Source organism: Dermacentor andersoni, chromosome 9 (genome assembly GCF_023375885.2).
Source record: "Dermacentor andersoni chromosome 9, qqDerAnde1_hic_scaffold, whole genome shotgun sequence".
Taxonomy (NCBI): Eukaryota; Metazoa; Arthropoda; class Arachnida; order Ixodida; family Ixodidae; genus Dermacentor; species Dermacentor andersoni.
Window position 1 is genome coordinate 72,044,529 of NC_092822.1, and position 20,556 is coordinate 72,065,084.

The 20,556-nt window shown below is 45.3% G+C and overlaps 1 long non-coding RNA gene across 1 annotated transcript in view; it reads right to left on the reverse strand.

The window, feature by feature from the left end:
• LOC129384087 (uncharacterized) overlaps nucleotides 1-20,556 on the reverse strand; it is a 143,974-nt gene that overhangs the window by 30,224 nt on the left and 93,194 nt on the right. The gene's annotated exons all lie outside the window — the stretch shown is intronic.

Genomic DNA, 20,556 nt, shown 5'->3' on the forward strand with positions numbered 1-20,556 from the left:
GCCACTTCAGATGCGCACTGAGGGCACCGTCTTGTTCGATGGCACGAAGCAGCGATGTTACACTACGTCCACGTGGATACAAACTTTTACAAGGGGTCCCTTAATGCCATATTGTCCTCCGCTATGCATCAGCCGTCGCAGTTGCCTCAACGAGATTTGTGGAGATATGAGCCTCTCACCCACCGCATTGAGTTGTGGGAGGTGAGCGGGCGTCAGGGGATATTTGTAATCGTTGGTCATGAAAAGATGAGGAATGTCACCTTACCGCATGTACGTGTAACATACTCTCAATTTACTGCACACTCAAGAACGACACAGTCTCGATAGTGTAAATTACAAAGTTCACGTTTTCTTTGGTGGGGGGGGGGGGGAGGGGGCAAATTTGTGCCCAGAAAAAATGTTACGCTCACACTGACGAGAGCAGCGAGAAGAGTCGGCGATCGTAGAAAATATGATCTGCGGGTCAAGCGCATCGGCTTTTATACATGACTCGTCGAAGGTAACAGCATGGGGAAAGAAATTCAGCAAGAGGGAGTACCAGAAAAAGACTGGCAACAAGAAATGCGTCACGCTAGAAATGCGTCACGATGCCGTCCATTAGTTGCCGGGAGCATCAGAAAATCAGAATAGAAAATGATGTAAACAAACGGTGTTTTATTTCTTTTAATCTTTTCCTCTGAATAAAATGTTTCTCATATAAATGAAGTTATACTTTGCGACATATATTTCTTGAGTTACCGAGCAGCAAGCTCACGAGCACGTCAGACGAGCCAGATTCATGCGTCATGCGCCAGACACACCCGCGAAGCAAACGAGGCCGGCGGCGCTTATGAAGTTCGCTTGTTCGGCGACCCATCTCTCTGCCTTTTTTTCTTTTGGATGTAGCCATGTTTGTAGGTTTTCCGACATACTATTCTGGTCCATTCTGCATTTTCGATAACTCAATAACGCGCAACTCTAGCAAGCGCTGTTTCTCTGCCTCCATAATTTACTCTGTCGAGGACACACCCTGCAAGGCTTTCATCTCGCGGGTTCGGTTGATGTCAGCTCTATTTCATGCGTTATTAGTTTGGTTCTACCTTGCCGATTGCTGAATCTGTCGAGAGATTTCCCTAACATCCCCTTTAGCTCATTACGTAAATGATATTGCGCGACAAAAAAGAAAAACTACACGGACGTGAGAGAAGACGACACACCAAGTTTGGTGTGTCGCTTTCTGTCACGTCGGTGTCGTTTTTTTGTCGCGCAATATCATTTAAGTAATGGATTACCAACTTACCCGGAATGCTGCTCTCTTTAGCTCATCTAGCGGCTCGGGTCTAAGAGCGTGCGAGCTTACCGAATGTTTTGCTACTTCTAGGCTGATTTCAGAGTTGGAGATCGCCTTATACTCATTAAACTTGGTACTACTGTCATGCTGCTCTTTGATGGTACAGTTAACTACTCCGCTCCGCTCTACGTACGACTTCATCAAATTGCAGTGGTATATCCTGAAGGTTTCTGAAGGTTTAGTATCTGAAGGTTTGTGCAACACTTTAACGGGCCCGTCCCAGTGAACTTCAAGCTTGTTTTTTCTTGAAGGTTTGAGGATCATTACCGGGTCTCCGGCGTTAAACGTACCAAGCTTCACATTCTTGTCGTAATAGAACTTGGCGTTCTTTTTCAGCTACGCTCATGTTCTTTTCGGCTAGTTTTTGGGTTGCACTTAGCCGTTCCAGTAGATTACCACGCATTCTACCACTGTTGGACGGTCTCGTCTTTCCTCCCACTCTATCTTAACATTCTCAGTGGAGAACAGAGTATCCTCCCATACACTAGTTCTGCTGGCGAGAACCCTGTAGCCTTATGAGAAGCCGTTCGCAAACAAAGTGGCCGGAAGGCAATTCTCCCTGTCCTCCTTGTGCTCGTAACAGAGCGCCCGCAAAACTCGCTTAAGCTCTGAGCGCTACCTCTCTACAATACTTGATCGATGGTGATAGACGGAACTGTGTATTAACTTTACCCCGCACTTTTGCAAGTATGTGGAAGTCAGTGCGCTGGTGAATACTGACTCTTGATCCGCCTGAATTTCGGCTGGAAACCCAACTCGTGCAAATACTGTCAAAAGCGCGTCTACTACTTAGGTGGAGCTGAGCTCTTTCAGAGGGATTGCTTCCGGAAACTTTGAAGCCGAACACAGCATGGTAAACAAGTACCTGTAACCCCACTTTGTCTTTGGTAGAGGCTCTACCGTGTCTATCACAAGTCGTCTGAAATGCTCTATTATTAAGGGCACTACCTTTGGTGAAGCTTTCCATGTTTCTCCTGGTCTACCCGAGCGCTGGCAGGCAGCGCAGGAGCTTACAAAAATTTTCTAAGTCTTTGAAACAGCCAGGCCAGTTGTATTCTGTAAGCAATATTTCCTTTGATTTCTTTATGCGTAGGTGGCCAGACCATCCATTTCCATGAGAGAGACTCAAAAGGTCCTCCCTGCACTTAGTAGGTACGACTAACTGATCTAGAGTCCTACCCTTTCGATCTCTGTAGCGCCGATACAACAATTCTCCTGTCGCTTGTATCGTCACGTTGCGCCTAGCAATGCCTTCTTTAGCTGTGTGATGTAGTTTAGCTAAGCTGTCATCCTTTTTTGTTCGGCTGCCAGTGACTCGTTTTGTACACGTAAGAGCCCATCAAAGTTCTTTGAGGCCGGTGATAGGAACGACCCTGTCTCGCTTGCGAGTGCATCAGCTGGCTCTTCATGTAGGCGTGAACGTTGATACCCTAGTGATCCGCTCTCATTGGGCTGGTCAGCTGGCAGGCTTTCCTCAACCGTTTTTTCGACCCTCGAGCCTAGCTCGGATTCAGTTACTGAAGTTACTTCTTTTGCTACTTCCACTGGAGCAGCTTGTGCATTTTCAGCCGAAAGCGACGCGATTTTACCAGCTTGTCCTCGCGTCAATGCCGGTACTACGCCCTCTCCCAGTGTAAGCCCTTTGTCACGTAGTAACTAATCCGAACGATTCGAAAAAATGTAGGGGTACCGCTGCGACAAAAATTTAGAAACTTCAGCCTCGGTCACGAACTCCCCAAACGGTCCTCTAATTTTGACTTTGGACACAGCGAGACAGTCGCTGTGTTTTTCTACAGCCTGTTTACACATGCTACTTCTCCAGTGAAGTCATCTGCCGTCACTTAAGACGGACGGACAATGTCCATCGTGGCGGCACTGTCTCGCAGCACCTGGCATGGTTTAAAATTAACTTGCAGGCCGTGAAGATATGGGATTAAACGTTCCATATTCTCGTCTTTTGCATCCACGTAGGAAAAAACTACGCTAGGCTTCCCGCTGTTTAGAGCGATATGTCCCAGTTTGTGGCACTTATAGCAGCGGATCGGTCTGAAAGATTCAAACTTTCTCATCCTTTTTCTACGGTTTCCTATTCTGATTTCTCCTCGCTCCTTTCTTAGGGCTTTTCCTCCTGGTCTCCAGGTTCCGGTCATCATTCTGCGAACCTTTTTTGAACGGAAATGGTTTCCGCGGTCCATTTCGACCGTCCCAATTTCCGTCCTCGGCGTTCAGCTTTCTACGCGTTGCGTACTCGTCGGCTAATTCAGCCGCTCTTTCGAGTGTTTACATGTCCTCCGTCTTGCACTCACAGCTTCACAGATTGAGGGATGCTTATGTAACACTGCTCTAGACACATGCATTTAACAATAATGTCTGTGCTTACGTAAGCTTCCGTGCTTTTCAACCATTCGACTAGGTTGGCCTTTAAGTTATATGCAAACTCCGGATATTCCTCGCTATCCTTCTTGCCTGTGCTTCTAAACCTCTGCCGAAAATCTTCGACTGAAAGGCGGTACTTCTTCAAAAGACTAGCCTTAACCTTTGCATAATCATATGCGTCCTGTGCACTGAGTCTGGGAATTACTTCCGCATCATCACACGGCAACATAGACAGCAACCGCTGTGGCCATGTACTCGGACCGAAGTTCATCTTCTCGCAAGTCCTTTCGAAATTTGCTAGGAAAAAAGCGTACGTCGTTCCCGACCTCAAACGGCTTTAACAGCCTGTCCATGCGGTATGATTCGGCTTCACTTGATCGTCTCAGAGCCCCTTGACTTCCTTGACACTGCTCCAAACGTTTGCTTTCAAGTTCAAGTTGCATTTTCCTTCACTCGCGATCTTTCTCACGTTCCTCTCTGCCCCGTCCTTCTCTCTCCCGTTTTCTCTTTTCTTAAAAATTTGTGACCCATTTTCAGTGCCCGCCTCACTGGCCTGATGGGAAATTAGCTGCAATAATTCCGATTTAACATTTCTTTACGTACCTCTAGGCCCAGTTCCTCACCAACAATCAACAATTCGTCTCTCAGCAGTGTTCTTGACTCCACGATTGCTGCTTTACTGCCTTGGTCCTGCTCGCTATCCCTACCTAGGGAAACACAAGCTAGCTAACAATCAACAATCCAGCTTCCCTGCTGTTCTACACAGAACAACCGCAAAATGAACCACTGTCAGCCAGTTGTAATGCTTGCAGTCGGGCATGAAATATATGGTAGCTGACCCATGCCTTCGTCTAACTCATGCACGCTCAGGACGTTGTTGAAGGGAGATACTTGTTCTCATCGAGGACGAGGAATATGGGTTCATATACAGAATTTACATGAGGACGTTACAGTTCATCAGTCTACAATGGCTGCAAGAGGAATGCACACTGAGCAGCCGCAAAACAGCTGCTTATAAACAATCTGTCCTCCCTAGATCCCTAGGTGAGGGAAAACGACCGTGCAACCTGCTACAAACTCAGAACGTTCAATGCCATCGTAGCCGACCCACTATTATTGAGGAGGGTTACGCACACTTCCGCTCATGTTTCACTGACCACGCCGAGGTGAGTGGCTTCTCAAAGACGCGGTGCTTTTCCCCGAGCAGGCGCCTCTTCATCCCAGTGTTGACTCTGCAGACAAAGGCCGCAGCGTCTGTCCATGTATACTAAGCTGCGCGAGACGGCAGCGCAATATATCTTCCAGGGACTCCCCTGCTCCAAACAGCCCGTGGCGGCCCACGGCGCATCCGACCGCGTTTAGTCATAGCGGTGGCGCTCGCTTGGGGACTCGGCGAATTGTTGTTTTCCCAGAACATGGTATCGGCAACGGGCCGGGCGTGTTCGAAGGTCTGGTTCTCTGAATATCGCCCCCCCCCCACCGCTGCGGCTGGCTGGAAATATTTTCATGATTCCAGATTTCTTTATTCCTCCAAGAGAAAAAGGTCGGGGACAAAAAGCTGCCTTGAAGCAGCTTGACGCGGTCCGGGGCCAATTTACAATATGGCAGCAGTGAAGGGAAAAAAGTACCATTTGACATACATCATGAATCAAAGAACCATACACAATTCAGAATTATAATTAAACCTAATGTAAGACAAAGTAAAATTCAAATATACAATGCACTTAAAAGTCGCACAAAGTATGAAATTGCAGTACAGCAGAAGAACAAGGATAAAAACATAATTGCAATTCAACACTACGAGATAATATATGAAGTTCAAACACAATGCATAGCAGTATTTACTTTTCATAAAACGGCAAAAAAATATAAAAATAATAGCCTAATTTGGGTTTGAACCAACCACATGCTCAAAAAATTGCTGAACAATTGTTTTTCTGTTTAGGTTCATATTTTCTGTGTACCAATTGTTGTGTTAAGGGTGCTCGGAACCAGCAAATGCAATATTTGGGAGCCATACGTTGTGCGAAGTCAGGCTAGATGCCATTTCTCTTTGTGTTGGTTCATGTATGAGTGTGCGTTCGTGTCACCGATGAGAGTTGGATTATGAACTTAGCCCGAGGTAAGCTCAAGTTATTTAAGGCGCGAAGAATGGTAAATGACACTAGATGATAAATGGGAGATATTCCATGTTTAATAAACAGTGGTCTGGCATGAGCTAGACAGTCTGAGCCAGAAACTATGCGGATATCTTTTTTTGCAGAAGTAGTAGTTGATTTAGACGCACGCGAGCCGAAGTTTCCCATGCAAGATGACAGTAGCTTATTTGAGAATGAAATAATGAAAGCTATATTAATTTTTTAACTTTCACGGGAAACAAGTCGCGACCTCGTGAAATAGCTCCTACAGATTTTGACAAGGTTAAAGAAAGATGACGGCAGTGATCAGCCCATTTAAGATGATCGTTAAATATTACGCCAAGATATTTATATTTACTTACGATTTCGATAGCGTAGTTTCAAATAAGCAGTGGGATTAGTATGGTTACTTTCCGATTTACAGAACGAAAAATAACCGCCTTTGTTTTATTATAATTATTCTTTAAGCTGTTTACATGTGACCAGTTATGGACGCTTTCTAATATGACGTTCGCTTTATAAAGGAGTTCATTCGATGAGTTTCCAGATAAAAATAAACTAGTGTCGTTGGCATATATTACAAATTTAGCTTTCTTGAAGACATGGACGAGATCGTTTATATATACGTTAAAAAGGAACGGACATAAGATACTGCCCTGTAGTACTCCGCATCTTATATATTCAAAACTAGAGCTACAACCATCGACACGTAGAGATTTCTGCCGTTTTCCAAAGTATGACCTTATCAGCTTAAGCGGATTGCCTCTTATGCATAAAGTTTATCTAAAAGAATGTTATGATTAATACAGTGAAATGCTTTGCTGAAATCGACAACAATGCCCAGTGTTAGCAGTTTAGTTTCACGGTTTTGCTAAATTAATTAGTTTTGCTCAAGTACCGCTGATTCCGTAGATAAGCCTTATCTAAAACCAAATTGGGAATCTGTGAAATGGCGACTATCATTCGGGTAAATTTCCAAACGCTTAAGCAAAATTTTTTCTTGTGGTTTCGAGAAAATTGGCAGAATCAATATTGGTCGATAGTTGCCAATGTCTTGTGTCGTCCCAGATTGATGGATCACAATCACTTTCACTAGTTGCAGTCTGTCTGGGAAGGCGGAGGAAGATACCGATAGGCTAAATATATACGATAAGTGAGGTGCAAGAAGGTGAGCTAAAAAGTTAATTGGTTTTACTGACAGGCCCTCTGCGTCAAGGCTGGAGATAAACTTCAAGGCCATTAATGTAGCAATAACTTCGAATGGGTGCGTAGGGTGGACAAAGAAGGAGTCAGGTGTCTGTACAGAAATTAGGCAGGTAGCATCTTTGTTCTCGTCTCTTTTAGGGAGACTAGTAAAGTGTTTATTAAAGCTATCTGCCAGTTCAGTGCCCATTAAGGTTACACCGTTCATTGTAAGACACCCTATAGAATTACAAGGCTTGGGCATGTTAACGACTGCGTTTATTGCTTTCCAAATTAATTTTGCATCACAGCGGCCGTCTTTCTCAAATATATTAGTATAGTAATCCTTACGCGCCTTGCGCTGTTTAATTTATTTCTGAACTGTTTCAAGGCAGTCAGGTCGGCTAAATCTCGGCTAGATGAAAATTTTTGATACATCTTGTCTTTCTTTTTTATCTGTTAATAAAGGGATGGCGTAATACATGGTTTTCTCATTTTTTTTTAAGATTGGCGCTTTGTGGACCACGGGAAACATGCATCATATATTTCACGAAATTTATATATAAATATATTCTACACTTCATCTGTACTGCTGTTAGCATAAATTTCCGGCCAGTCAGCACTGTTTATCCTTTCTCTAAATTTATTACGATTTGTGTCATTAATTGACTGATAGGCCGTCAGGGCATTTCTAGTGAAAGTTTAAAGTTCTTGTACAACCAACACAAAAATTGGACAGTGGTCGTTAAGGTCGGACGACATTGTACAATGTACTAGCACATTCAACAATAGTGTCTGCATTCAGGACGTATAAATCTGTAGTTGTCTGGCTGGAAGCAGTTTTCTTGCGGGAGACACTATTACGTTTGTAAAACCATTGGATTCAATTATGTTGACATAGCTAAGTGACGTGTACTTATCTTCAGCTACCTTTATATTGAAATAGCCACCAAAAACCACAATATAACGGTTAATAGAACAGAACTCTAGAAATTTGTTAGCATAATAGAAAAACTGGTCACTGTTCCAGCTCGGGCGCCTATAGACTACAGATACGATTTGATGGTTATGACGTAAGCTGAGAATTTCATAGTCACTTGTTATAACTGAAAATTCATCAACAAGCTCGAATGTGTAACAAGATTTAATATAGACTGCCAGGCCGCCCCCGCGGGTCCCTCTGTTCAAGAAAAAGTGCGAGAATGATTCCATCGAAATGAGATAATGTTCTGCGCACCATGTTTCAGTAAATATGAAGATATCAAAAGATACCGGAAAATTATGTAACAGCTTATCTAGTTGTTCGTGTTTATGCCTCATTGAGGGAATGTTTAAATGCAACGCTGAGAACAAGCTTTTCTTTTTCATGCTGGATCCCAGTTCACAGGAGCAAACACGTTGAAAATACCGATTGACTGTCATCAAGAAATGATAAGAAGAATAAAGCACGTGAGCATACGGAAAATGGTTAACAGGCGCAACATGTGTAACTGGAAGGCCGAGTTCTTGCTGTCATATGCAGATATCTCTGGTATAGTAACAATAACCACGTAGGGCTGTCAGTTTGTACGATATAAAATTGGGCAATCGAACTGGATGCGTCATCCCAACTGAAACTGTTTAGTGCCACAGCCTTAAGCACAGGCAAACAACAACGTAATATGACGGAATTCGTTCTGCGTGTAACATCCTTACGAGGGATGTACGAGGGTATGACAAATATTCTACAGAATAAACATGTCGCACTGCAAGTGCGCTTGGTTTCAGAAGCATAGACAGGTGACATGTTTTCAGGCGTTACCATTTCTGAGCAAGTGACAACTTTTGCTTTAGACACTATGTGATGATGCAGTGAGCCTCGCAATGTCATCTCTGCATGCAATTCTGATTGTGGGCGTATCGTCAGTTTGACGAGCAAGAATTTTACCATTGCGCCGCCAAGCATACTTCCATTTGGCTTGGCGCTTCTGCGCAGTTGCCTCGCCCAGAATGCGCGTGAGTTCAGGGCAAAGGTGCTCATTAACAAAAATTCGCATGTCAGAACCAAAACCAATGTCACAGCATACCAATTTTGCAGCGTGCGCTTTTTGAAGGAAAGCGTCAGGGACCTGCCTCCGATTGAACTGCACAAGTATATTTTTTATTGCCGAGTTTGCTGTCGGGACGCGATGAATTACGTCAATGTCAATTGGCAAAATAGAGGCATTCACTTTTGCTGCAATTCTACGTATTATCTCGGTTAGGTTCTCTGGCATGTTGCAATGAACGCCTTTAATTTCAACATTTGTGTTTAGAGAGTATTGTTCGGCATGGAGGAGACGACTTTCATGAGCCTTCAACTGCAGTGCAAGGTCACTGCAACGACTTTCAAGTTCAACGTTCGCCTCTTTCACTCCTTTGTTCGCCACTTTCATTTTATCATACTCTTTACTGATGAACGTCAGGCTGGTCTTCAACTCCCTCATTTCTTTCCGAAAATCTCTGTCAAATGCATCTCTAAAATCTTTAAACTCTGCAATACGTTCATGTTTCAGGTCATCGAAAAGATCCATGATTTCTTTAGACATTGCCATGCAAATACACCATGGCAGCAGCAGCAACAGCAGGAAACAAAACGAAAAAAAAATAATTTCAGTAAAATAGAGCAGCACAGACCTGCGTGAAAGAAGCACACGATTGTTAGTACGTCGTCACTGCACCGTTGCCGCTCCTGCCAAAATGAAACCTCGAGCGGGAGCGCTCGCTGCATTTGTAGTGGTCGTCTCTTCGTAGAGCCGATGGAAATGATAGTCCAGTTGACGTCACAGGCCTCTAGCAGCACGTGTCATACGGTCAGGTGACAAAGCTATGCTGATATGACGAGCGCACAGCTAGGTGACCAGCTATGTTAAGCCGAAGAACTTGATGTGGAACAGGCCTGCGTGGAAGAAGCACACGATTGTGAGTACGTCATCGCTGCACCGTTGCCACTGCCATTGCCGCCAAGTTTGTAGCTCAGTGCCCTTGCAGGCCGTTCGTAACATTCCGAAGAGCGATAATTAACACGTGACTGTGTTGACTGCCCCAGCAGAACACGCAGAAGATAGCGCCGAGGAGCTCAAACACCAGGAACTTGTAAATAAACAATTCTGTGTTTTGAACGACTGAAAACAGGCTTTGAACCAACGGATTTGTCTTGAGTGCGAGTAGAAGGAATTCTGCGAGCCTCTAGCATGGTCTCGTTGAGAGCCTGTGTTTTGGCCACTTCGGTGTATGTAGCGTATCATCGTGTCGGCTTAGGCCAAGTTGTGAAAACACGCGATCGCCCCTGTATTTGTGATCTTAAAAGGCAGGAAACAAGGCCTGGGAATGGGAGAATGCTTGGAAATTGGATGTTTTCTTCATATTTTATGGTATTGCTTGTGATGAGTCACGCATTTTCTACGCCATGCATATAAAAGCGAATTGCTTTTGTTTGTAACGCCACCCATTCATCATTAGTTATATCACATATTTCGCCTAATGTCGAATTAATGGTTGCATACCAAAATGACACATGTTTGTAATTTACTTTATTCAGCGGATGCGGCCCGATGGAGCTTCGTACCGGAACTACTGCTGCTTACGTGGTGCTGCAACGTTGGATTAAGGCACGAAAAGCCCGGAATTATTTTTTTATGGAGAGCAAAATAAGTTATGTCCTCATTTTCAAGGCATCGCGCGTTTTCTTTATGAAATTGGACGTGGCATAGATTTGATGAAGGCCTTTTAAGATCCTTCGCAATATTTTTGATTAAATAAAATGATTCCGTACCAAGAACGAGCGCGGTTCAGTAGTAGAAGCACCAACAACAACAACAACAAAAAAATGCCGCAACGATCAGGGCAGCCGGCACAACTCGTTCCTGCTAGCGTTCAAAACGCGCGCGCCCAGAACCAAAACCGGAAGTGGGGCTGAGGCATCAATGTCGGCACTAGGAGCGCTACAGTCGATTCGGCCCCTGGGCTCTATGGGAGTGTCCGCTCTTGTTTAATTTCTTTCTGTATGGTTCCAGTGTAATCGGTGGCGCCAACGCGGCTTCCAGAAAGTACTAGACGATTCGCGTCGGGCATACCGTGAGTATGGAGGGATGCTATGAGCGCCCCTTTGGGAACGGTTGCGCCACCAAGCTCTTCTTGATATATTCCGAATGTCGTACCTATATCCCCCAAAAAAGAAAAGAAAACACAAATAATATCCGTCACGAGACTTTCTGGACCCTTATTGGGAACATTGTTCCTGTACCACTCTGTTGTAATCGTTTCCCTACTTTTCTTCTACCAATCTTCCTATGGCCGATCAATTATCTCCATTTTCGATATTTTTGCTTTCACTCTGCTTTCACTGAAGCCCAGGGCTTCAAAAAGGCCAGTGGTATCTGAATTGACCGCTGGCCAGATATCTTCACATTCTAATAAAACGGGTTCCATCGTTTCCCTATCTTTACCGCAGCAAGCACGTATTTCTTCTTCCAATTGTTCTATCTCGATTCATAATGCGTTCCTTATGGCATGCTGATCTCGCTTTGAAAAGTAAAGAGCTTTGCTTTCAGGTATCGTAAATTGCATGTTTCGTGATTTCGTTTTTTCCAGTTCTGAGGCGAGTGAAGCTTACAGTAAAATTGATTATGAAGAACGACTGGAGGAATATGGAAGACAGTAAATGGGCTGGGAAAGCGTTGAGGTATTTATACAGAAAAAAACATTGTTTTACAGTAGAGGAAAATAACTTGGAATCCTACCAGCAAGTATGCGCCCTGTAGGGTAAGCAACAGAGCAATAAAATCGTCACGCACAAAGTCAGAGAGGCTGAAAAAATATTATGGGTGGCGGCAATGGAAAAGAAACTTTTTTTTTAAACTTTATTTTTCAGGAACATCAGAAATATATGTCCAAGAATATTTGGACCGATAGCCTAAAATGGCTAGTGGCCGGTCCAGCGCAATATACAACAAATTTGCATAGGTCAGTTAGAGAATAGAAAAAGAACGCAGAAAACACTAAGAAACATATACATTATACTGGAAGAAGAAGAGTACGGAGCAGACTAGTCTCTTACATCGGCGCCGTCTTTTTTGATGTCCCGCTGGCCAATTTTTCTAGGTACGACAATTTCAAGCACATCATCAGATTCGTGAAGTTGCCCAGACTCGACTGATACGAAGTTTCGAAGTTGGAACCAATTTTTGACAATTTTATTGGACTTTCTCTGTTCATCCCACTACCTGCGGAGCTAACCCTAGCGAGGAGCAGGGCCGATTAGGCCTTGCCGGACTACGTGCCAGGCGGACATGGCAGACTCCCGTATGGAAGAGGAAGAGGTCAACAACGAGGAAGATTTTGGTTGGTAAGTGACTACCGGGCTACGATCCCGTGCTGGAATGAAGAGCAGCAACGCGGCCAACGCGGCGCGAAGTACCTCGCAATATTCCGGTGGAGACGCCGCTACGGGCGCCAGTAAGGGACCCGCCACCTACACCGGCTCGATTAAGAATCGTATAGTCAAGGCCTCAAGGATGCCTAAACTGCCCGAGGAGCATCTGAAGATTATAATCAGGCCACGAGGAGGACTAAATTTCAGCAAAGTAAGTACCACCGCTATTGGAACTGCCGTGATCGAGGCTTCAGGCCTAACGGCAGAGCTAGCAAGTGAAGACATGGTGTGCCCTAACTTCACACAAAATATCGTCGTGGTGAGCGCGCCTGAACAAGACCATGCGGCAAAGTACGTGAGAATTAAGTCCCTAAAAATCGTGCAAACGGAGTACAAAGTCAATGCGTACAAAACGGCCCCGCACGCCACGTGCAAAGGGGTGATTATACGAGTCGACATCAGGGACTCCCAGTTCACTATCACATGAAATATCGTGCATGAGCGCAATCCGCTCGCTTTGGTCACCAAGCGCATCAAGACGTGGGGCTCAGTCATCTTCCTCTTCGGTGGACTGAGAGTGCCAAACTTTGTGCGCTACGGGACGACCTTGTTGAGATGTTATCTCTACGGGGAACAATTTGATGTGTGCTTCCCTTGTGGTAGGCTCGGTCGTGTGCTTGATCGTGTGCCCCACGCCGGACTCTGTTCAGTGTAGAGGGTGTGGAGCCCTCAACCCACGAGCGGACCACGTTTGCACGCCCAAGTGCAAGTTCTGTGGAGGAGACCATCCCACCGAAGACAAGGCGTGCAAGCAGGTCTAGATTTCGAACACCCTATGTGGTACGAGCTCACCGAAGCGAAGGCACCCGGCCACGATCGGCCACGATCGGCCACGAGGGAGAGAAGCCGCTCCAAGTCGGGAGAAGCGCAGGTGCAAAGAGAACGCGCCCGGTCGCCATCGGCAGCGAGGGAGAGAAGCCGCTCCAAGTCGGGAGGAGCGCAGGCGCGCTTAGAAGATGTAACAACTGGTGCCAAGCCGACAGTTGGGACCGCCTGGGCGGATAAAGTAAAAGGTACGGCGAGAATCGTCGGTGGCGCCACTACGCCGGCGGTGACTGGAAGCAATGATGCCAGTATAGAACAGTTAATTAGGGAGGCCAACTCTTTGCGTAAAGTTAACGAAGAGCTGACAAAACAGGTAGCAGAACTGAATAAGACCCAGTCAAGAAACAAAACAGGCTGCCAGCTTGTCAGCTTGTCGGCTATACGTTATTTTGGCTTGTAAGCCTGCCAGCCTGTAAGTCTGTCAGCCTGCGAGTCTGTCAGCCTGTCAGCCTGCAAGTCTGTCAGCCTGTAAGTCTGTCAGCCTGTAGGTCTGTCAGCCTCTAAGTCTGTCAGTTTGTAAGCCTGGCGGCCTGCAAGTCTGCTTGTACCTACTATTGGCTGCCGCCGCCTAGGGCAACATTATCTGACGATCACATTGAGCGATAACTTCATTTTCGCGAGATTTCACGACTCAGCCGTCAAGATTCTTGCATTTGCCCGACGCTTGTGTGCAGCTGTCCATTGTTGATCCTCGCGAAAGTGAAACTACCTCTGAAAGTGATCTGAGAATACCTCTCTATAGTGGTCTGCGTACCAAGCATGCTTGACTACGCTGATAGTTGCTGTATAGAAAATACACCTTCGATTGATCGTTTCAAAGTTCTATTACACAGTAATCCACCCGGCCATATTAGAACTACCATATTCATATATATCTAATACAGTTAAATCCCGCCGCAACGTATACCGCTACAACGAAATTTCCAGGCCAACGAATAATTCTTAATTCCCCGTCAGTATCCCATAGAAATTAATGCCCTACGTTTCTCGGCACGAGCCACTTTTGGTGAGCGTTTCCGCTTCAACGAAATTATCGCGGTTAAAATCGAAACCAGAACAAGTGTTATTGGCAAAAGAGAAGTCCAAGTTAAATCCAAAGCCGTAGTAAGCATGAAATCATGTGATTGCAGTTAAGCCATTTTGGGGTTTTTTTTCGTGGACGCGTCCCTCGCAGCGTATCTCTTCGACGACGACAACGAGCTTTCATCCGTGCGGGGGACAAGATGTCAACGCAAAACCCTTTGCCTAGAGCAGAAAGCTGAAATCATCGCCCAAGCGGTGAGTGGAAGGAAGAAAGCGGCAATCGCTGAAGACTTTGGGATTCCGGCCAGTTCGCTGTCTATGATTCTAGGGAATAAGGGCAGCGTAAAAAAGGCACTTGCTTCAGGCACATCTTCCAAGCACAAGAAGGTGACGCAGCCCCTCCATGAAGAGCTGGACAAGGCGGTACATGCGTGGTTTGTTGAAGGACGAGGTAAGAACGTCCCCCTCAACGGAAACACCGTCCAGCAAAAAGCCTTGAACCATGCCTGCCTATTCGGCATTGACAATTTTAAAGCCAGCGTTGGCTGGCTGAACTGTTTCAAGGCCCGCCATAACATCATCGGAAAAGCGTTGTGCAGCAAATCGATGTCCGCAGACGTTGACGGAGCTTGGAAGGTGAGCAATGTGGCCGGCATTTTAAGCAACTTCACGCCGCCAGACATTTACAACGCCAATGAGACCGGGCTATCCTACGAGATGTTGCCGGCTAGGATGCTCGAATTTAAGGGGCAGCGCTGTCACGGCAGCAAACAGCAAAAAACGTGTGACGGTGCCTCTTTGCACAAACATGGATGGCTCTGACAAGCGTCCTTCATTATTCATTGGAAAACGTGCCAAGCCATGCTGTTTCAATGGATACCGTAGCCTACCTGTGCAGTACAGGGCGAACAACAAGTCATGGACGACCCGCGCTATTTTTACAGAGTGGGTGGTGGCATTCAACCGCAACATGAAGCGGCAGGACCGTAAAGACGGTCAGTCATGCACAAAGAGTTCAAATAAATCAACGAATATTACATAACATCGAGCTACAAAAAAATGTTTTGTAACAAAGCGCAAGAACAATACAACCCAATTGCATAGGCTTGAAATGGCATGAACATGTAAAACAGCGATCGACAAGTAGAGGTAAAAGAATTCGAAAGCATGTACTATTCCTGATAATAAATGGACTGGGCGAAACGCTTTATGAGAGAATTTTGATTGCACGAAGGATCAAAATCATCATGGTTTAATAGGTTCAGAAGGGAAGGTAGCTTAGAGGACAAAGATTGTTCATCATAAGAAGTTCTAGGGGTGGGTACAGTCCACATTTCTTTGTGCCTGGTAGAACGAACACTTGTTTTTGCTTTTAACTTAACAAGATAATTATGGTATTGGTACCATACTTCACAAAAGCTTTATAACACAGCATCAGCCTATAATTATATAAACAGAACACTGGAAGAATTTCATACTTTGTAAAAAGAAGTTTTGTAGAAGAAGCATAATGTACAGCAGCAATATGTGGTATAGCTCTTTTCTGCAGCAAATACAGCTTGCGCAATTTGTTACGCCAGTAGTACGCCACACTATGCTGCAGTACTGCAACATAGAGGACAGTAACGCATTGTAGATCACAATCTTCACCTTTGTAGGAAGAATACATCGCGTACGTGCAAGGACACGAATGGCAGACGACATCTTTGAATGGAGGTTTTCGACATGTACAGGCGCCGACAAAAGTGGTATACTCCACGTAGCGGGTGCCGGAGCAATGGCAAACTGCATTGCAACGCCATCTACAGGCAGAATCTGGGATCGAGACAGCCAATGGGTGCCCTTTATTATCTGCATGGATGTCGCTTGACTCGTGTCAATGTTTCGTGCTTCAGCTCGCCAAAATACCGAGCGACGCCGCTGCAGTAGCAATCTGCGTGGAGTATACCACTTTTGTCGGCGCTTGTACATTCCATGCAAGGTGCTTCGAAAAATGTATTCCAAGGGTTTTAACAGAGTCCACCAACTCTAACTGCTGAGAGCCCAAAAACAAATTCAACGTCTTTGTCAGTGTTTTTCTTTTAGGCGTGTACAAAATAACTTGTGTTTTTGAAGGGTTTATTTTTAAAGAATTCACCGTGGCCCAGGCATCTAGGTTAGACAGCGTTCGGGGAATCGCACAGTGCTTTGCTGCAAAAACATGAAGCCATTGAACAAACCTTCAGGCTCTGCTCAATGCTCTCTGCCGGAGCAAGGGCCGCGTTCCGGTTTTTTCTGCAGGCAAGAACCAGCATCACACATTACACATCTGCTGAGGAGTTTTACACATACCCTCAGTGGCGACTGCACTTCACGCATGGGAACGAATAGTAAACGTCAAACTTGATTAGACATCTCATAGCATCACTAGAATATGATGTAAAGTGTCTGTCACATTATCATTTTGCAGTAACATTGTGCACACTGTATACATTTAGCATCATTTTATGTATATAACAATTATTTACGTATAACTCTGCGCTTCCGTTGGTCTATGTGATTATATGCTTATGAGTGAGGACTCGACGATACTTCGAAAACGTGCCGTGTATATAATGCTTCGTACATTGTATATGTGATCGTCCTGGTGGAATTGTACATTGATTGTGACTAAGTGTTCGTATCGTGTCTTTTTGAAATAAGCTTTTTAACACGATGTTTTTATTCTTACACTGCCACCTAAATATTCGGACGATTTTCCGCCAGTGTCACCCCATGCAACAAAAAGGGGCGACGTCTGTAAAGCTGCTACTGGTAGTTGCCTATCGCATAAACGCTCTGCTACACATGGCTCTAGTTACGGCGCTGCTCCTGCCAGCCAGCAGCAGTTCTCTGTCTTGCTGTGCCGTGGCATGTAGCCTCCGCGTATTCGTAGAACGTGATGCAAAATTGTCGTGAGCAAAGCTAAATCTTTCTGTACCTTTCATTCCTTCGTCTTGGAGAGAAACTGCGCCTTCTTGAGAGGTCACTCAAAGAAATTTGGAGGGCCCTTAAGGTTCGCCTTTAAAAGTAGAATGCGGTAGCCTTCAAGGATACTTAATTTCTCATGCTTCCCGGCAATTGCAGCTTATGCGTTCGTAACGTTTACCAGGAAACACTGGCCGTAAATGCTATGCAAGAAGGCGAGCTTTCTCGTAGAAACCCGGCCTATTGCGTGTACTGATACTCTGTTATTTTTTTTGCACTTTATTGTTTCAGTCGGAGAAGTTTTAAATTAAAAGGCATGCCCTTTTGGCGTTGTTTTTCATGGCATGCGTTTGTGGGCTGTCACTCTCAAAATTCCGAGGAATAACTTCGTAAAGAATGTCAGACAATGTATGAGCAAATTTAGGGATAGAATAACTTCAGCGTAGCAAAAAATATTTTTCGCTCAAGAAACGCCAACGCCACCCTTAATGCCATCGCGTTAAAACTGGATGTTAGTGAGACGCCGGAATGCAGGGAAACTGTTTCAAAAAGTAATGGTTTTGTTAGCGGAACTAGCGCGCTCCCAATAGCGATTGAGCTGATCTAACAAAATGGTTTTAGCTGGCGACATCGATTATGAAATGCCTGCTTAAGGGATAGAATAAAACCTTAATGATGGTTAACAGATGAGTGCACAAGGAAGACTTATGATCTGCGATCAACTTCTCTCTGCTGGCGTTAGGTGGCACCGCAAGACAGCGCTAACCCAAAAAAGCGTTGCGTTCTTATTGGCATTACTCGACATTTTGCAAACGCTGATGTGGGGTGGCGCATGTGTCATGTCTTGCATACTGAGAGCAGGAAAGGATGGCGTCACTGAAGCGCCATCGCCTCAGTCTGCTCTGGACCACCGTCGTTGCAATTTGCTCATCCAAGAGGCAGGACGAGTGTCGAGTGAAGTCAAGGTGTATGCGAAGCTAAAGAGGTGCAACGCAATTCTAACGCATTTTTCTTGCATATACCGCTAAATTGCCAATGACATTTTTTCTTGAGAAGCTTGCCTCAAAAATAGAAATGTACTGCCCTTGATATTGCACCACCGCCATCAAGCGAAGCATGCAGAAGTATAAGAAGGTATCCTTTCGCCTATGAGTGTTTCCCTGAACCGCATGAATGTGGCCTTGGGGCCGCGATAATTCCTTCTGTATGTTGTGGAAAGAGGAAGTCAGGTGGATTTAGACTTGAACGACAGGTCAGTGAATGTTCCTCCGAAGCACCTTCGTTCAAGAAAAATTGTCACTGTTCAGATGCACAGCATGATACTGCTGAAAAACAAAACTACAAAAACAGCGAGTTGGAACCGGTCACAAGCCCACAACCTGTGTAGAGCGCCAAGCTCGGTGCTGCGCTGCGCTGCCCGTTTCCTGAGAAAACGCTGGGAAACGAATCTGCCAAGTAGTACTAATAACTAAAAGCTCCAAGAGGAGCCGGGTCTGGTGCCCACGAAAAAACATTAGACCGGGTAACCTAGCTTTTATAGCCTAGACGATGGAATGCATGAAAATGGTATGAGCTCGGTGGTACACTTGCATAATCTGAGCCGCTATCTTGTACGCGTTCGAAAAGCGAACGTTCGGTTTCGTCCTACGCGATTCTTCTAGGCCACGCTGATATCGCTGCCTAGGTGAACTAAGCCAATCACGCGAGGCGAAGCCAACGTGGGCTTTTCCAAAGCTTGTAATATATCGGCCCTGGTTGTCACTGTGTCATGCTTCTGGTGCACCACCCCACTATTTACTGTCATTTCTAGCAAGTAGCGCCGCTTTCTCGATTAACTTGCTCAGGTGTACAGACGCAATGTAACACTGACCACTTAAGCCCAAGTATTAGCACTACTTCTGCAAATAACTGCTTTGTTGCGTGCTCATAGGTCATCCAGGCACCTTTTAACGTAAAATTATTCCATAATCTTGACATCAAATTTACGTAACAACCGATGCAAGCATCGGGCGGTAATCCGCAGCGTGGCTTGAACAGTCCAATCGTTCGCAATCCTCGTTTATCGTAGTTGACTTCCTTTTTGGCTTTCCAAGTGAATAGCACTGACTACATTGAGTAGTTTTTCTGATATAATTATTGGCTGTCGCGAGGCGGGGAGCTCACCCAAGTGAAGAGGGTTGCGACGAAGCCGAGCCAGCACAGTGAAAGTAGATAACCCGAAGACGAGGGGGGTGTTGGTGTCTGCTATTGGTGCACTTCCCCTTTGCTTGCGGTGGCTAGTCGAAAATCGTGGCGGCGCGTAACGGAAGGTAAGAAATGCAGCTAAAACAGATCTTTTACAAAGAACAGTTCGCACAGCAATGTCGTATATGTGTCGAAAGGGTCCTACAACGTCATACTGCCACGCAAAAATTTTTCTTATACGCAAAGGAGCCCACTCTCACCGGTAGCCCCCAATTTCCAGTACCAGAGCGATCATCGAGCAGCCATCTTCTGTCGCTTTCGGAACAGGGCCGTGTCCAGTTAAGAAAAATGTTTAATTTCGCTCGGCATACTAATGCATCTTTAACGCGTTCACGTCCCTTTGACTTGGTGAGTTTCAGTGGCTTTATGACGTCGCCTGATAGACAGGCGAATTGAGCGCAGCTCGAAAACACTTGACCTGTAGCAAAGGGCTAATGGCGGAAAAGTCGACGAATCAGACATAATTATTTTCTATCGCTTCGTTTAATCATGCATGATCAGTGTGCAAATATTATAGCAAGCTGGGCATTTTGGCGACTTCCGCAACGTCGCGTGAAAGACAGGCGAAGTGGGCTGGCCCGATTATTTTTTGACGAATCGGGGAGGGCTGACTGTAGAGTTGCCATAGGAAAGTTTGGCATATATATACGTTACAACGCCCTGGGATGAGGTTTACGGGAATGCTTTGCGCTGCCATAGATTCACCTAAAAGTTCACCTAAAATAAATTGAAAATGAATGTTCCACATGCTTTCACATTGCAGACACTCTTTTCCTGCCTAAGAACTCTTCTTGCGGCTTCCTTCACCCGTTCCTCTGCAAACGCTAATAAACCCCCCGCCGTAGAATAAACAAAACCTTAAATTTAATATTTTACACCATTAACTTTCTCCAATGTTGCCCACTGCTTGGTAGCACTGGGCCCAGGCTTGCTGCTCAGAATTTGAATTTGAAGATTTACGGATCAATCAAAATATTGCATAACTTAGGAAACGTGTTTAATAAGGATGTTTGGTCAGGTTAATTTACCGGAAGCACAGT